The following is a 17,389-nucleotide window of genomic DNA, read 5'->3' as shown; positions in this document are numbered from 1 at the left end:
GCTATATATATAATTAATTAATTTTTAATTTTAATTTTTTATAATTATAAATTAATTAACTTAAATATAAAAAATCTAAAATTATATTAAAAATAAAAGTTTAGAATTATTTTATTATAATATAATAAAATTAAATATTAAAAATAAAATTTTATTTATATTAAATACTTATAAATATTAAATAATAAATAATTTAAATATTATAAGTATTTTTAAAAAAAATAATTAATTTACTTTTAATTTAAATAAGAAATTCTTAAATTTAAGTTTTTTTATATTTTTTATATTTTTAATAAAATTATTTTAATAAATATTAATATTTTTTTTATATTTATAGCTTTTTTATTTAATAAAATATTAATATATTTTATTTTTTATTTTTATATTTAAAATTTATTTTATTTTATATTTTTTATTATTTAAAACTTTAATATTTTTTTTTATTAATATATTATTTAATATTTTCTTAAAAAATAAAATATATATTATAAAATAATTTTTTATAATTTTTAATAATAAAAGTTTATAATTATTTTTTAATATTTATTTTTTAATAATAAATAATTTTAATTTTTTATAATTTAATTTATTATTTAATTATATTATTTTAATATTTTATTAAAGTAAATAAATTATATTTTTTTTCTTAAAAATTAGTTTTTTTAATTTTTTTTAATTATAATATTATATTATTTTTTTTATATAAATTTAATTTATATTATATTTTTTTATATAATTTTTTGAGTTTATTTATTTATAATATTACTTATTTTATTTATAATTTTTTATATTATATTTAAAATATTTTAAAATTAAATTTATAATTAATATAAGCTAATATTTATTTTATTAATTTTAATATTAAGTTATTATAAATTAATTATATTATAAATAATTATTTAATTTAATTATTTTATTAATAATTAATATAATATTATAAATATTATTTAAGTATTTAATTTAATTTTTTTATTTATTTATTTATTTATAAATAATATATAATATTTAATTTATAATTTATTTTAAATTATATTATAAATACTTATTAAAACTTAAAAATAAATATATTTTTTTTATTTAATATAATTTTTTTTAATAATTTATAATTATTTATTATTATTTATAAAAATATATATATAAATTTTTTTATATTATTTATTTTTTTATATAATAAAAAATATTTATATTTTATAAGTTTATTTATAATTATAAATATATTATTATATTTTATATTAATTATTAGTTTTTTTAATATTAATAATTTTATAATATAATTAAAAGCTATTAATTTTTATAATTATATTAATATTAATAATAATTATAATTTTTTATATAATTTATATTATAAAGTTTTACTTTTTTTATATTATATATATTTATTAATAACTTTTTTAATTATTTTTTTAATTCTTAAAAAATTATATTATTATTATATTTTATTTAATATTTTATAAATTTTTTAATATTTATAAATTAAATATTTATATATTTTTTTAATATATTTTTTTTATAATTTTAATAATATTTAGATTTTTTTTTTATATATTAATATTTTTTTTAAGTAATATATATATTTTATTAATATATTTTTAATATATTATATATTATTTATTAATTAATTTATAATTAATTTACTTTATAATTAAATAAAATTATTATAACGGCTAAGGTTCCTAAGGGATAAACTAGTTATAGTTTATATTAGCAGAGCTACTAGGGCAATTAATCTAAGCAGTTAGGTATTATATTAGTAATAGGTTATAGACTATAACTAAGTAATCAGAGTTAAAAAGTTATAAGTAAAGCTTATTTAATATAATAATTTATATTAAAAGCTAAGAAGTTAAAGTTTATTTATAAAGTAAAATTAAGGGTTTTTATATATTATAATAAATTACTTCTCTTATTATAATATTTTCTTTTAGATTATTATTATAGCTATAATCCTACTTATATAGATTATAATCCCTCTTATAATTTAAATATAATAGTTACTCTAACTATTAATCTATTATTTACCTTACTTATATTATCTTATAGCTTATATAGCCGGCTTAACTTATAGCTTACTTCTTATATATAACTAGGTTATAATATAATATCCCCTCTCTTATAATCTTATTCTTAAAACCTAAGTTTTATTTTATAAATAGCTTTATAGCCCTTTTTTTTATTAATAAGTTCCCTTCTTCTTTTATTTTTTAGGATATTTTATTAATATTATATTTAATTATATTTTTAAGCTAAAATTAAATATAAAGAAAAATAATAGTCATAAATATACTAATCTTATTAATATTATAAATTTATTTAATTATCTTATAAATATACCTTATACTTATTATTTTAAAAATAATAAATCCTATTATATAATAAATAAGAAATTATAATATAATAAGTATATATAATATAATTACTTATATAATAGTGTTTTAATAACTTCTTCTTATAGGTATTATTATAGCCTTTATTTTATTTATATCCTTTTATTAATAATATTTCTTAATAATATACTTATTAAAGTAATAAAAAAAACTAAAGTTAAAAAAAAAGAAAGCAGGTAATAAGCTATTAAAGCTTTATATATAGCTAGTTAACTTTTAATCTTAGCTTTTTATAGCTATAAATTAATTAGCTTAAATATAAAAAATCTAAAATTATATTAAAAATAAGAGTTTAAAATTATTTTATTATAATATAATAAAATTAAATACTAAAAATAAGATTTTATTTACTTTAAATACTTATAAGTATTAAGTAATAAATAATTTAGGTATAATAAGTATTCTTAAAAAGAGTAATTAGTTTACTTTTAAGTTAAGTAAGAAGTTCTTAGATCTAGGTCCTTTTATACCTTTTATGCTTTTTAATAAAATTATCTTAATAAGTACTAGTAATTCTTTAAATATTTTATAAGTTTTTATATATTTTTCTTATCTTTATAATTCTTTTATTTAATAAGATATTAATATATTTTATTTCTTATCCTTATATTTAAGATTTATTTAACTTTATATTTTATTTTATTTATAACTTTAATATCCTCTTTTATTAATATATTATTTAATACTTTTTTAAGAAGTAAAATATATATTATAAAATAATTTCTTATAGTTTTTAATAATAAAAGTTTATAGTTATTTATTAATATTTATTTCTTAATAATAAATAATCCTAATTTTTTATAGTTTAATTTATTACTTAATTATATTATTTTAATATTTTATTAAAGTAAATAAATTATATTTTTCTCCTTAAAAATTAATCCTTTTAATTTTTTTTAATTATAATATTATATTATTTTCTTTTATATAAATTCTAATTTATATTATATTTCTTTATATAATTTCTTTAGTTTATTTACTTATAATATTACTTATTTTACTTATAATCCTTTATATTATATTTAGAATATTTTAAGATTAAATCTATAATTAATATAAGCTAATATTTACTTTATTAATTCTAATATTAAGCTATTATAAGCTAATTATATTATAAGTAATTATTTTACCTAATTATCCTATTAATAATTAATATAATATTATAAGTATTATTTAAGTATTTAATTTAATTTTTTTATTTATTTATTTATTTATAAATAATATATAATACTTAACTTATAATTTATTTTAAGTTATACTATAAGTACTTATTAAAACTTAAAGGTAAATATACTTTCTTTATTTAATATAATTTCTTTTAGTAATTTATAATTACTTATTATTATTTATAAAAATATATATATAAGTTCTTTTATATTATTTACTTCTTTATATAATAAAAAGTATTTATACTTTATAAGTCTATTTATAACTATAAATATATTATTATATTTTATATTAGTTATTAGTTCTTTTAATATTAATAGCTTTATAATATAATTAAAAGCTATTAATTCTTATAGTTATATTAATACTAATAATAATTATACTTCTTTATATAGCTTATATTATAAAGCCTTACTTTTTTTATATTATATATATTTATTAATAACTTTTTTAATTACTTTCTTAATTCCTAAGAAATCATATTATTATTATATTTTATTTAATATTTTATGGATTCCTTAATATTTATAAACTAAGTATTTATATATTTCTTTAATATATTCTTCTTATAAGTCTAATAATATCTAGATTTTTTTTTTATATATTAGTACTTCTTCTAGGTAATATATATATTTTATTAATATATCTTTAATATATTAAATATTATTTATTACTTATTAATCTATTTTATTATATACTAGGTTTTCTTTTTATACTTTTAATATAATATTTAATTATTTTTATTAAAAATTATTATTTTTATTAATCTTAAGGAGTTATCTTATTATTATAAGTACTTTTATATTATAATTACTTTTTTAACTTAAAGTATTTACTTATTTATTTTTAGATCCTTTTTAATAAATAATTTTATAATTAAATTCTAAAAAATATTTAGCTTATTAAATTTATTATTTATTTAATTATTATATTATTATAAAATAAAAGATATTCTTATAATTAATATATACTTTAATTTTATATTTACTTCTTATAAAATAATATTTAAATTTCTTAAAAGTATTAATAATTATTAAGAATTTTTTATTATAAATAAGATAATTAAGTTTTATTTTATAAAATTTTTTTAAGTAAAATATAATAAGATATAATTTTTTATTATTATCTTATTATTTAACTTATACTCTTAAAATAAAATCTAATAAATTAGTTTTTAATTTTATTTTTTTTTAAGTTAAAAATTCTTAAAATAAGTTTAAATATAATAAGTTTTTTAATCTTATTAAAAGTATATTATACCTTATTATTTTAGTTTTATTACTTATTTTTCTTAGTAAGTTTATTTAAGAGTATTATAATTTTATTATAACTTTTAATAAATTTCTTATAATAGTTTATAAAGCCTTTAAAACTTTATATATTCTTAATATTTTTTAATATTAATTAATTCCTTATTACCTTAATCTTTATCTTTTTTATTTATATCTTATTTAATTATATTATATATCCTAAAAAGTCTATTTCTTAGGTATAAAATTTACTTTTTATTAGTTTTATTAATAACTTTATATTTTATAGCACTTATAATACCTTATATATATATTTTTTATAGTTTTTTAGGGTTTTTAAGAAAATTAATATATTATTTAAATATATTATTATAAAATTATTTAAATATTTTTATAATATATTATTAATTATTTATTAAAATATTATTAGTATATTAATAAGCCTAAATAATATTACTAAGTATTTAAATAATTTAAATTTTATTTTAAAGGCTATTTTTTATTTATAGCCTTTTTTTATTTAAATTAAATTATATACTCCCTTTAGGTTTAAAGTAGTAAACTAATTCATATTATATAATTAGTTTTATAATTTAGAGATAAATAATAATAGTATTTAATCTTTTATAATAATCACGTTTAATTACTAATAATTTATTACTAATTATAGTTTCTTATTTTTCTTAGGAATAAATATAACTAAGTATTTAGCTTTTAATATAAATACTTTAATATAGCCTTTTATTAATATTTTATTAATATACTTTTATAGTATCTTAAGTTTTTTTATATTTAAGTTATAGATTTTATAAAATATTATTAACTTTTTATTTATTAATTTAATTTTATAATCCTATTAATTATATTTAAATAATTTAATTTTTAATTCTTTTATAAATAATTTTTTATATTTTTAATATTTCTTAGGGATATTTTTAAGTTTTTCTTCTTTTATTATTAGGCTTTTATTATTTTTATTATTCTTATTTTTCTTTTTTTCTTTAAGTTTCTTATTTATATTTATAAGGTTTTTCCTTAAGGTAATAATAACCTTTTAAATCTTAGCTTTTATTTTCTTATTACTTATTATTATTTATATCCTGGTTTATAGCGCTATTAAGGTTATTATAATAGATTTAATTATTATTTTTTTTATACATATTATCTTTATATTATTTATTTATTATTATTAGTTCTTAAATAACTTACTTAAAGGTTCCTTTTCTTTAGAACTTTATTTATAAGCTAAGTTATAATAAAATTTTATTTTTTCTTTTAAATTTTATTAATTTTATTAGCTTAAAGTTTTATTTTACTTTAATTAGCTTATTCTTTAGTTAATTAATAGGTTACTCTTTTATAATTATAAGTACTTTAATACTAAGTTATACTTTAATATATTTATAATATTAAGTTAAATTACTTTTAAATAACCTTAAATTTATACTTTAAAATAATTAGTTTCTTAGTTAATAATTCTATTATTATAAGTAAAAAGTTTTCCTTTAATATTAATTAACTTATATAATACCTTTTTATATTTTTATAATAATTAATAATAATTAATAACTCTAGGTAAAATATAATTACCTATTATATTATTATTTATAAGTATATAAACATAATATTTTATAACTTTAATATCTAATATTATTTTATTACTTTATTTACTTTTAGTTATATTAAGGGTTATTAGTATTTTTCTCTTTATATTAGCTTATAGCCCTTTTATAAATAATATACCTTATTTTTTAAGTTTTTTAAAATAGATTTTTTTATAATTTATTATTTTATTTCCTAGTATTATTTTATAAGTTTAGTTTTATTTTATAAGTACTTAAAATAAAACCTATTATTAAATATTTAATATAAGTAGTTATAAATTTAATCTTTTATTTTTTTATACTTTTTATATTTTAAGTTATTATAATTTATTATATATTTCTTATTATATCTAAGATTAAACTTTTATTTATTATATTACTTATTTAATTATTATTTATTATAATATATTAATTTTATAATTCCTTTAAGATCTTTTTATTTAAGTATATCTAATACTTATTATATTTATTTATATATTATTAGTATTTTATATTATTACTTATATTATTTCCTAGCCTTATCTATTATATATTTTAAATAATTTAATAATAGGTATATTATATAGTCTTTTATTTTATATTAAGGTAACTTAAATAATAACTCTCTTTTATATATTAGGATTTTTCCCTTATATATATATTAATATTACTGCCTATTTTTTATATATATATATAATTAATATATATTTAATTTATATATATTTATAAAATTTATATAAGCTTAGTATTTAATAAGTATATTTAAATTAAGTTCTAAGATTATTATTTAATTATTATTAATTATTTTTATTTTTTATTTTAAAAGTTCTTATTTAAAGTATAATACCTTAATTAAATATTCTTTTATTTTAATTAAGAATATATCTAGTTATATCTTAGTTTAAAAGTATACTTAATATATTATAAACATATATAATACCTATATTAAATATATATACTTTATATATCTTAGTAAGAGTCTAAGATTATTTTCCTTTTTTCCTTTTAAAAACTATAATATTTAATTTTTTATTATTATAATAGTATTTATTATTAAAATAAGAATTATAAAATATTTTCTTATTAATATAAGGAAATATTATTATATAGCTTATTCTTATATAATTATTAGCTTTATAAGTATTTTTTCTTTACTTTATTTATCTTTAAATACTTTTAAAATATCTAAGATTATATTATTATTATTAATACTTATTTTCCTTACTTTATTTTTTAATTTATTAAAAGTAATAAGAATTTATATATTTTACTTTTTTTTATATTATTATTTCCTTTAAATCTTCCTTACTTTTACTTATTATTATACTTAATTAAGAATTTCTTAATATAAGTTTTTATTTAAATATTTTAGTAATTTTAGTTTATAAAGTTCTTTTTATCTTATTATTATAAGAGTTTTTTTCTCTAGTAATTATTTATTTAGGTCTTTTTATATTAGTTATTTAGCTACTTATAGCTTATTTCTTATAAAGTTTATAATTTTCTTTTTTAATTTTCTTAGTTTTTTTAAAAACTATTCTTTTTTTTATTTATTACTTATATAAATATAATAGTTATTATTATAATAAAAGGTTTAATTAAGGTTCTTATATTTCTTTTTTAATCTAATAACTTTAATTTTTTATTAATTAATAAAATTAAGTTATTTTTTATTTTCTTTTAATATTAGCTTTTATTTTTTCTTAGGTTTCTTATATTTATTAATAAAATATCTTAGTTTTTTATAATTATAGTATTTTTTTTCCTTTTTATTATTTTTCTTAGTAATATTAAGCTTTATTTATTTAAGGTTAAAAATATAACTATAAGTAATAAGTTTATTATACTTTTTATATTAATTAGCTTAATAACTTTTTCCTTTAATAAGGCTTTAGATTCTTTTACCTTATTTTTTTTATATATATTATTAATATTATTTATTATTAATTTATATTATTATAATAATATAATCTAATAAGTTATTTAGTTTATTTGTTTTATAAAATTTATTTTTAACTTCTTTTTTAAATCCTTTATAAAAAGCTAATATAAAAGGTTTATCCTCTTAATTAAGCTAAGATATAAGTTATTTAAAGTAAATAATATAATTAAATACTAATCCCTTTTACTTAAGCTTATTAATATAATACTTAATAGCTTTAGTTTTATTAATTATTTTAAAGGCCTTTTTAATAGCTTTTTTAAATTTATTATAACTTTTAAAAATAATATTAGTTTCTTCTTTATAATTATTTTTTTCTTTATTAAGGTAATTTTTTATAATAAGTTTAAACTATATAAGTATTACTCTTATTATATATCCTTTTATATAAAGTACCTTAATAAAAGATTCTTTTATTTTATTTAAAAATTATTAATAATAAGCTTTAAGTTAAGTAAGAAATTCTTAAAATATACCTAAGAATCTATTATATAATCTTAGTATTTTAGGTTTAAGAATTTCTCTTAAGTTCTTTTTAATTATAATAATATTTATAGCTTATTTTTATTATTTTTCTTTTATTTATTAGACTTATTTTTAAAGGCATATAATCTTAATAAGTATCTTATAAGTAAAAATAATTATTAATTTTTCTTAGGTTTTATTTAATTTAAATATAATAATAATTTTATATAATACTATATTAATAATTATTAGATATTACTTAAAGTAATATAATAATAATCTAAATAAGAGCTTTTAATATATAATAACTAAGGTTCTTAAAAGATAAACTAGTTATAGTTTATATTAGTAAAGCTATTAAGGTAGTTAATCTAAGTAATTAGGTATTATATTAATAATAGGTTATAAACTATAACTAAGTAATTAAAGTTAAAGAGTTATAAGTAAAGCTTATTTAATATAATAATTTATATTAAAAGCTAAGAAATTAAAGTTTATTTATAAAGTAAAATTAAGGGTTTTTATATATTATAATAAATTACTTCTCTTATTATAATATTTTCCTTTAGATTACTATTATAGCTATAATTCTACTTATATAAATTATAGTCCCTCTTATAATCTAAATATAATAATTACTCTAACTATTAATCTATTATCCGCCCTGCCTGTGCTGTCCTGTGGCTTATATAGCCGGCCTAACCTGCAGCCTGCTTCCTGTATACAACTAGGTCGTAACAATTATATATATAATATAAGTATTATATAAGCGTAAAATCTAAAATAATATTAGGTTATATTAGGCTAAGAATAATAAAAAACTAAAAAAGTAAATTATTTATATATATATTATAATATATTAGATATACTAGTATAATTAGTATTATATTATAATTACTAGCTAAGGCTATTTTATAATAGCCTTAGCTATTATTATTATAAAGGTAAACCTTATATATTATAATAATTTTATACTTATAATTTATATTAAGTTATATTAAAAACCTAAAATACCTATATATATAGTATATTTATATAGTCTTGCTTATATTTTAAGTTAGTCTTATTTTTTTTTATTTAAGTTATTCTTTTATTATTAAAACCTTGCTATAATAATTATAAGTTATTACCCCTATATATATATATCTTCTATAAGTACTTACTAATATCTATTATAGCTATTTATAAATAATAATAATATAAGCTCTAAAAGTACTAAGCTACCTAATATAAAGCCTAATATAAATAAGTTATTTATTATAACTTTTAAGGGTTAAAAGCTAATAAAGCTTAAAAAATAATATAATTAATACTAAATTAAAAGCTTTTTATAATAAAAAAAATAATTATTATAAAGCTAAAAATTTTAATTTAATAAAAATTAAAAAAAATAATAAAGCTATTAAAAATATAAAAAAAAAGGCTTTTAAAAATATAAAGCTAAAATATAGCTCTAAAAAAGCCTAATAAGACTAATAATATTAAGAGTAAAGCTACCTAATAAATTTATATTAGTAATTTTACTTTTTTTAAAGGGGATATATTATTTATTATTTATTAATATATTTTATTATATATTAGGTTTTTTTTTTATACTTTTAATATAATATTTAATTATTTTTATTAAAAATTATTATTTTTATTAATTTTAAAAAGTTATTTTATTATTATAAATATTTTTATATTATAATTATTTTTTTAATTTAAAGTATTTATTTATTTATTTTTAGATTTTTTTTAATAAATAATTTTATAATTAAATTTTAAAAAATATTTAATTTATTAAATTTATTATTTATTTAATTATTATATTATTATAAAATAAAAAATATTTTTATAATTAATATATATTTTAATTTTATATTTATTTTTTATAAAATAATATTTAAATTTTTTAAAAATATTAATAATTATTAAAAAATTTTTATTATAAATAAAATAATTAAATTTTATTTTATAAAGTTTTTTTAAGTAAAATATAATAAAATATAATTTTTTATTATTATTTTATTATTTTACTTATATTTTTAAAATAAAATCTAATAAATTAATTTTTAATTTTATTTTTTTTTTAAATTAAAAATTTTTAAAATAAATTTAAATATAATAAGTTTTTTAATTTTATTAAAAATATATTATATTTTATTATTTTAATTTTATTATTTATTTTTTTTAATAAATTTATTTAAAAATATTATAATTTTATTATAACTTTTAATAAATTTTTTATAATAATTTATAAAATTTTTAAAGTTTTATATATTTTTAATATTTTTTAATATTAATTAATTTTTTATTATTTTAATTTTTATTTTATTTATTTATATTTTATTTAATTATATTATATATTTTAAAAAGTTTATTTTTTATATATAAAATTTATATTTTATTAATTTAAATAATAATTTAATATTTTATAATATTTTTAATATTATATATATATATTTTTTATAATTTTTTAAGATTTTTAAGAAAATTAATATATTATTAAAATATATTATTATAAAATTATTTAAATATTTTTATAATATATTATTAATTATTTATTAAAATATTATTAATATATTAATAAGTTTTATTAATATTATTAAATATTTAAATAATTTAAATTTTATTTTAAAAATTATTATTTATTTATAATTTTTTTTTATTTAAATTAAATTATATATATTTTTTTTAGGTTTATTATAATAAATTAATTTATATTATATAATTAATTTTATAATTTAAAAATAAGTAATAATAATATTTAATTTTTTATAATAATTATATTTAATTATTAATAATTTATTATTAATTATAATTTTTTATTTTTTTTTAAAATAAATATAATTAAATATTTAACTTTTAATATAAATATTTTAATATAATTTTTTATTAATATTTTATTAATATATTTTTATAATATTTTAAGTTTTTTTATATTTAAATTATAAATTTTATAAAATATTATTAATTTTTTATTTATTAATTTAATTTTATAATTTTATTAATTATATTTAAATAATTTAATTTTTAATTTTTTTATAAATAAGTTTTTATATTTTTAATATTTTTTAAAAATATTTTTAAGTTTTTTTTTTTATTATTAAGTTTTTATTATTTTTATTATTTTTATTTTTTTAAGTTTTTTAAGTTTTTTATTTATATTTATAAAATTTCTTTTTAAAATAATAATAATTTTTTAGATTTTAATTTTAATTTTTTTATTATTTATTATTATTTATATTTTAATTTATAATATTATTAAAATTATTATAATAAATTTAATTATTTATTTTTATATTTATTATTTTTATATTATTTATTTATTATTATTAATTTTTAAATAATTTATTTAAAAGTTTTTTTTTTAAAAATTTTATTTATAAATTAAATTATAATAAAAATTTTTTTTTTAAATTTTATTAATTTTATTAATTTAAAATTTTATTTTATTTTAATTAGCTTATTTTTTAATTAATTAATAAGTTATTTTTTTATAATTATAAGTATTTTAATATTAAATTATATTTTAATATATTTATAATATTAAATTAAATTACTTTTAAATAATTTTAAATTTATATTTTAAAATAATTAATTTTTTAATTAATAATTTTATTATTATAAATAAAAAGTTTTTTTTTAATATTAATTAATTTATATAATATTTTTTTATATTTTTATAATAATTAATAATAATTAATAATTTTAAGTAAAATATAATTATTTATTATATTATTATTTATAAATATATAAATATAATATTTTATAATTTTAATATTTAATATTATTTTATTATTTTATTTATTTTAAATTATATTAAAAATTATTAATATTTTTTTTTATATTAGCTTATAATTTTTTTATAAATAATATATTTTATTTTTTAAGTTTTTTAAAATAAATTTTTTTATAATTTATTATTTTAATTTTTAATATTATTTTATAAATTTAATTTTATTTTATAAATACTTAAAATAAAATTTATTATTAAATATTTAATATAAATAATTATAAATTTAATTTTTTATATTTTTTATATTTTTTATATTTTTAATTATTATAATTTATTATATATTTTTTATTATATTTAAAATTAAATTTTTATTTATAATATTATTTATTTAGCTTTTATTTATTATAATATATTAATTTTATAATTTTTTTAAAATTTTTTTATTTAAATATATTTAATATTTATTATATTTATTTATATATTATTAATATTTTATATTATTATTTATATTATTTTTTAATTTTATTTATTATATATTTTAAGTAATTTAATAATAAATATATTATATAATTTTTTATTATATATTAAAATATACTCTTTATAATAAAAGGGAAAACTATAATATAAAGCTACTTTTTATTAACTAGCTTTATAGTATTCTTTTTAATTTTCCCCCTTATTTCTTTTTTTTTTCTTACTTTTTTAACTATTTTATTAAGTTTATTAACTTTTTTAATATTTTTAGCTTTTAATAATATATCCCTTTTCTTATTAATATTTTTTATAATAATAGCCTTTTTATTACTTTTTTAGGCTTATTAGCTTTAATTTTTAAAGTTATAATAGGTAATTTACTTATATTAGGCTTATTACCTTTTTTAGTACTAGTTATAATTATAGTTATTAATTACTAACTAAGTTTAATATTAGCAAGTAAAAAGCTATAATACTTTAAGGAGTAATATAAAGCTAGAGACTTATAAGTAATTACTTTATAAAGTAATTTATTTAAATTAGGTATATAAAGGTAAAATAAGATAATTATAGAGAAGATAATAGGCTTTATAAAAGTCAGGACTTTATTAATTTATATTATATTAGATTACTCTAAGTTTTTTGGGGTATAACTCACGTGATTATAAGTTGCTATTATTATTATGTGTATACTTTTGCTGGCGTGTAAGGTTATAAATCACCTTTTAAGCTAGTAGATTTGACGTATTACAATGCGTGTACTGTTTTTTTAATTGTGTATTATTATTTAATTAGCTAGGTACGGCTATTAATTATATTACTAGTAGGTCCTGGTGATTAACTAGCCTTTTTTTATTTTTTTATTATAATTTAATATATTAAAATATTTTAAATAATAATTTCTTTTTATATATTAGAATTTTTTTTTATATATATATTAATATTATTATTTATTTTTTATATATATATATAATTAATATATATTTAATTTATATATATTTATAAAATTTATATAAGCTTAATATTTAATAAATATATTTAAATTAAGTTTTAAAATTATTATTTAATTATTATTAATTATTTTTATTTTTTATTTTAAAAGTTTTTATTTAAAATATAATATTTTAATTAAATATTTTTTTATTTTAATTAAAAATATATTTAATTATATTTTAATTTAAAAATATATTTAATATATTATAAATATATATAATATTTATATTAAATATATATAATATTTATATTAAATATATATATTTTATATATTTTAATAAAAATTTAAAATTATTTTTTTTTTTTTAAAAATTATAATATTTAGTTTTTTATTATTATAATAATATTTATTATTAAAATAAAAATTATAAAATATTTTTTATTAATATAAAAAAATATTATTATATAATTTATTTTTATATAATTATTAATTTTATAAGTATTTTTTTTATTTTATTTATTTTTAAATACTTTTAAAATATTTAAAATTATATTATTATTATTAATATTTATTTTTTTTATTTTATTTTTTAATTTATTAAAAATAATAAAAATTTATATATTTTATTTTTTTTTATATTATTATTTTTTTTAAATTTCTTTTATTTTTATTTATTATTATATTTAATTAAAAATTTTTTAATATAAATTTTTATTTAAATATTTTAATAATTTTAATTTATAAAGTTTTTTTTATTTTATTATTATAAATATATTTTTTTTATTAATTATTTATTTAGGTTTTTTTATATTAATTATTTAATTATTTATAATTTATTTTTTATAAAATTTATAATTTTTTTTTTAATTTTTTTAATTTTTTTAAAAATTATTTTTTTTTTATTTATTATTTATATAAATATAATAATTATTATTATAATAAAAAATTTAATTAAGATTTTTATATTTTACTTTTAATTTAATAATTTTAATTTTTTATTAATTAATAAAATTAAGTTATTTTTTATTTTTTTTTAATATTAATTTTTATTTTTTTTTAGGTTTTTTATATTTATTAATAAAATATTTTAATTTTTTATAATTATATTATTTTTCTTTTATTATTTTTTTTAATAATATTAAGCTTTATTTATTTAAAATTAAAAGTATAATTATAAATAATAAGTTTTTTTTATTTTATTTTTTAATTTACTTATTATTTTTTTTTATAAAATTTTAAGTTTTTTTTTTATTATTTTTATATATATTATTAATATTATTTATTATTAATTTAAATTATTATTATTATATAATTTAAAAAATTATTTAATATATTTTTTTATATAATTTATTTTCCTTTATAATAAGAGGGAAAACTATAATATAAAGCTACTTTTTATTAACTAGCTTTATAATATTTTTCTTAATTTTCCCTTTTATTTCTTTTTTTTTTTTTACTTTTTTAGCTATTTTATTAAGTTTTTTAATTTTTTTAGTATTTTTAGTTTTTAATAATATATTTCTTTTCTTATTAATATTTTTTATAATAATAGTTTTTTTATTACCCTTTTAAGCTTATTAGCTTTAATTCTTAAAGTTATAATAAGTAACTTACTTATATTAGGCTTATTACTTTTTTTAGTATTAATTATAATTATAATAAGGTTATTAATTACTAATTAAGTCTAATATTAGTAAGTAAGAAGCTATAATACTTTAAGAAGTAATATAAAGCCAGAGACTTATAAGTAATTACTTTATAAAGTAATTTATTTAAATTAGGTATATAAAGGTAAAATAGGGTAATTATAAGGAAAATAATAGGCTTTATAAAAGTTAGGTATAAACTTTATTAATTTATATTATATTAGATTACTTTAAGTTTTTTAGAGTATAACTTATATAATTATAAGTTATTATTATTATTATATATATTTTTAACGCGTAGAGTTATAGGCTTTTACTAGCATATAAAGTTATAAATCACCTTTTAAGCTAGTAAATTTAATATATTATAATATATATACTGTTTTTTAAATTATATATTACTATTAAATTAGCTAGGTATAGCTATTAATTATATTATTAGTAGGTCCTGGTAATTAACTAGCCTTTTTTTTATTTTTTTTATTATAATTTAATATAATTTAATATAATTTATTTTTAATTTTTTTTTTTAATTTTTTAAAAAAAGCTAATATAAATAACTTATTTTTTTAATTTAATATTAAAATAACTTATTTAAAATATATTATATAATTTAATATAAATTTTTTTATTTAAGTTAATTTATATAAATAATTATAATTTTTATTTTATTAATTAATTTAAATATTTTTTTAATTATTTTTTTAAATTTTTTATAATTAATAAATATTTTTTTTATTTTATTTTTTTAATTATTTTTTATATTAATAAAATAATTTTATATAATTAATTTAAATTATATAAATATAATACTTATTATATATTTTTTAATATATAATATTTTTATTTATATATTAATTAATTTATTTAAGTAAAATTAATAATATATTTTAAGTTAAATTAAGAATTTTTAAAGTATTTTTAAGTTATTATTATAAAATTTTAATATTTTAAGCTTAATAATTTTTTTTAAGTTTTTTTATTTTAATATAAGTATTTAATATTTAAAGCTAAATTATTTAACTTATTAATATAATTATATAAGTATATTTAAAAAATTTTAAAGTTTAAAATTTTAAGATTTTTAAAGTATTAATAATATAATTATTTTAAATAAAATAAATATTATAAGTATTATTTTAATAATTATTAAATATTATTTAAAGTAATATAATAATAATTTAAATAAAAGCTTTTAATATATAATAATTAAAATTCTTAAAAAATAAACTAATTATAATTTATATTAATAAAATAATTAAAATAATTAATTTAAGTAATTAAGTATTATATTAATAATAAATTATAAATTATAATTAAATAATTAAAATTAAAAAATTATAAGTAAAGCTTATTTAATATAATAATTTATATTAAAAGCTAAGAAATTAAAATTTATTTATAAAATAAATTTAAAATTTTTTATATATTATAAAAAATTATTTTTTTTATTATTATAACAGCTAAGGTTCCTAAGGGATAAACTAGTTATAGTTTATATTAGTAAAGCTACTAGAGTAGTTAATCTAAGTAGTTAGGTATTATATTAATAATAAGTTATAAATTATAACTAAATAATTAGAGTTAAAAAGTTATAAGTAAAGCTTATTTAATATAATAATTTATATTAAAAGCTAAAAAGCTAAAAGCTATTTATAAAGTGAATTTAGGGGTTCTTATATATTATAATTATTAATTATTATAAAGGTAAGTATTCTTAATATTTACTTTTAAATACTAGTAAGTATTATATATATTTACTTATAATAACTAAGTATTTTTTTTATTAGTTTTATTATACTAACTAATATTTTATAGCTTAT

The sequence above is a fragment of the Metarhizium brunneum genome, chromosome 3 (genome assembly GCF_013426205.1).
Source record: "Metarhizium brunneum chromosome 3, complete sequence".
NCBI lineage: Eukaryota > Fungi > Ascomycota > Sordariomycetes > Hypocreales > Clavicipitaceae > Metarhizium > Metarhizium brunneum.
The sequence above is the reverse complement of the archived record's forward strand: the minus strand, read 5'-3'. Positions refer to the sequence as shown.